The 3,662-nt window shown below is 40.9% G+C and overlaps 2 non-coding genes across 2 annotated transcripts; both read right to left on the minus strand.

Annotated features, from left to right (window-relative positions):
* Positions 1–625: 625 nt before the first annotated feature.
* trnat-agu lies at positions 626–697 on the minus strand. The gene has a single exon. It is a non-coding gene; the product is annotated as a tRNA-Thr (tRNA).
* Positions 698–3,256: 2,559 nt separating this feature from the next.
* Positions 3,257–3,328, minus strand: trnat-cgu. Its single transcript has one exon. It is a non-coding gene; the product is annotated as a tRNA-Thr (tRNA).
* Between the last annotated feature and the right edge of the window lie 334 nt (positions 3,329–3,662).

Below are 3,662 nucleotides of genomic sequence, written 5' to 3' on the forward strand. Positions count from 1 at the left end.
TACATACAGATATTTTAGTACATGTTTCCTTGTGAAGTGCTTGGAGGACTAGCAGTTAAATACACGTTAATGTGTGACGTCATCTAACTGAAACACACGGCAATGGCGTGTATCCCACTTTGACTACACCTGTCCATACCTGTTGAATTTTAGTTTTTGAATCTGCTTTAAAGAAAGACAAAACATAAAATGCACTGTAAAATACATTCAGACTGTTATAGCAAGGCTGCAGGCTAGTTCAGCTTCACATTTAGCTTGAAAACAAGGAAATAGCTCGCTAATGGACCATACAGTCTATGTAATTGACACAAAAAATTGCTTGAACTCCCCAACTATTTTAACTCCTTGTTCAAAACTCAAATGGAAAAATAGAATCGAGCAAGGTGGGCAGATTGTGAACACAAAGTCTAGCACACAAAACGTTTGTTTGTTAATCCTCTAACTTGATTTCCTTCCCTCCTCACTTTCTTTCAAACTTTTCTGTCGCTTTATTTTTCCTGTCTCTATCCAGCTCGTGGCGTTACAGTTACACTGATTGGTTGTTGCCATGGTTCTTCTTTTTCGTTTTCAAGTACAAACCATACCAAACATTTGCTATTGAATGTAATTGAACGTGGCAACAAAGAGGCGCTGCTGGGAGTTGAACCCAGGATCTCCTGTTTACTAGACAGGCGCTTTACCGTTAAGCCACAGCACCCGCCCTGACATTTCGTTCGTCTCAGTTACTTAACTAAGTAGTTTCCTTTCATTCTTCGCAGGCGCTTTACCGCTAAACCACAGCACCACATTATTGTTGTTCTTCTCAGTTACTGGGCTCAGTAGTAGCCTAGTGTTCATTTCGTTGACTAAAACTATGACGAAATATGTTCGTCAACGACCTTTTTTTCCATGACAAAGACGAGACGATGACGAGACGGAACCGACGTCAGTAAATAATATATGTAACGAAATTAACATGCAATATCGTTGATGAAAACGTTGCCAAATCTCTCTTTACTTTCGTTGAAGAAAAAGGAGGAGACGAAATATTATCAAAGATAACGTAACATCTCTGATAGTCAGTTTTTCTCCCAGCAGTTCCATTTCCGGTGCTGCGGTTGGGCAGCAGTTGTGTGTGTCTGTCTTGCTGCGCGCGGCGGTACATTTGAATACACCGGGCCAGCGGCACACTGAACTGTCAGAAAGACTCGGGTCTAACTAACCTTATTTAACAGAAAATAAAATGGCAACAACAGGGCTTGGGAGCAGTGGTCGCGCCCCCCGTCAGTGCGAGTGAGTGACGAGTTGTGTACAGACCATAGACTGGTACAGACCCCACGAGTAATAATGGATTTTGACGACTATTACGATCCTCTCCGTCAAAATGACGACAACGAAAAACTCTGCCACCACGGCTTGGGAGAAAGAAACGAGGTGGTATTTGGGCCCATTTCACTACAATGAGGCGGAGAAAAAAAGCGAATGCATTGTTTTATCAGAAGGGAAGCATTGTGGCCAGGGCCGTCCCTGGCCAACCTGGGGCCCCAAGTGACATTGTGAGATGAGCCCCCTCACCCCCCCCCCCCCCCCAACCGACAGGAGTGAAACAATTTTTTTTGGAAACAAAGCACTTTGAAAATATAATTCCTGTTTATTATTATTATCAACACAGTTACTTTTGTATACAGTGAGGTAAATGGTAAATGTGCATGTATGTCGTTCAGTATGCGTTTAGAGGTGAATACGTCTGCATTTCCTGCCAAATACTAGCCTCAAAAAGATTAAAATATAATGAATGCAAATAAACTACTTCTACTAATAATAATACTCAAAATCAATTTAATAATATAAATACTACATTATTTTATTAGGGGGTGCGAGGAGAACTGCGCTGAGAACTGCGCACAAGCCAAGCTCATAAGCCGAGTGCAATGTGAGGCCCCATGCAGCCTGCATGATCGGCCTGTAGGGATGGACAGCCCTGAATGTGGCCATAAAACAGCTGGTAAAAACACCATAAACCTGACCAGATATTTTCTGCAAAGCTGCACTCTTCGGCCCAATCCCAAACCACTCCCTTGACCCTACCCCTCCGTGACGGAGTGAACTCCGTCTGTAGCCACACTCGCAGCTCAACGAGGCTCCCTCCTGTCAGATGGAGGGAGTAAATACAGCAGCAAGCTTTGGGACGGCCTCCCCTCTCTCCGGCAGAAACAGGAAATGCCGTAACTGTATGTAACAACGGTTTCAAATCAGCCTCTCTTGGACTAAACATTTAAATTAATAACTCAAATAAAACTCCAAACATCTTTCATTGTGTTACTTTTTTGTAAAGCTCTTTTGGTTTTAAACCTGATGTTTATAAGCTTCTTAGTTTTTGCAACAGTCTGTAAATATACACAACTTTATAATAAAATGCACACATTTACCTTTTTCTAGACTAAACACAGATGATCCTAAGTTAAAACATATGAGGTCATCATGAGGTTATTATCATCGTAGTTTATCAGTGGATGTTTGCTGGAACTACTTTTTAACAGCTTGTTTCCTGACGGACACACACAGCGTGACTCCGGTCAGGTAGAGACCGGTCTCAAGTCAGCACCGATGCAGACTCGCTGTTTGAGGGCTTGATAGCCCACTCCCCCTCCACACCGCTCCACACTCGTTGGTTTGGAACAGCCCTTAATACCCTCCGCATGAACGCGCAAACGGAGGGGTAGGGTGTAGGGGGCGGTTTGGGAATGGGCCTTCATCATTCAACCTGTGTTTTTCATCAAATAAGGAAGATATAATCTTATTGTGAAATAAGTTTGACTAAAATGATAAATGATTGGTTTTGGCTAAACTACTTTGACTGAAATGTTCTATACAATCTGATGACTAAAAAAGACTCAAATGTCAACAGTTTTCAATGACAAATAGTAGACTAAAATGCTCAGACTTTTAGTCGACTAAAACTTGACCAAATAAAAACAGGATGAAGGTTGACATTTGACAAAGGACTAAGACTAAATAAAATAATTGGTGACAGAATTAACACTGCTGAGTAGTTTCCTTTCATTCTTCCACAAAAAAAATATTTTCAGGCTGCAAAAAACTCCCAGATCCACTCCTGTCAAGGTAATAGGATGTGTCATAGTTATATTTAAACCTTTTTGAGATCTTGCACTTGCAGTTAAGTGAGTAACCCTGATTATAAACCATTCAAATTGACTCTTTCTGGGTAGTCTCATACATTTCTTTCAGTGCTGTAGAGATAATCTCTGCATCAAAGAGGCGCTGCTGGGAATTGAACCCAGGATCTCCTGTTTACGAGACAGGCGCTTGACCACTAAGCCACAGCGCCTCTTTGATTTTGTTACTACCTCCTCACTTTAACGTATTTTTGCCTCGTGTGAAGGCTAGGCTATACGAAAGAGAAACGTAGCGGATACAACCCGTTTCGTTCCCGTGTAAAAAGCACCTTAAAGAAACAGTACAGTAAATACAAATGTTAAATCAACACCTAAGTACTAGTTTGACTGAACATTTTGTCAGTTCATTTAATAACTAATTGTATGTATACTTGTAATGTTAATTAGCTTAATGGCTAATGTTATTTATTCACACTCTATATTTATTGTTTGAATTTTTAAGATTATATAATTACCTAGGTTTTTTTTGCTGCTTGATTCCCAATC

The sequence above is a fragment of the Gymnodraco acuticeps genome, unplaced genomic scaffold, assembly GCF_902827175.1.
Source record: "Gymnodraco acuticeps unplaced genomic scaffold, fGymAcu1.1, whole genome shotgun sequence".
In the NCBI taxonomy this organism is placed as follows: Eukaryota; Metazoa; Chordata; class Actinopteri; order Perciformes; family Bathydraconidae; genus Gymnodraco; species Gymnodraco acuticeps.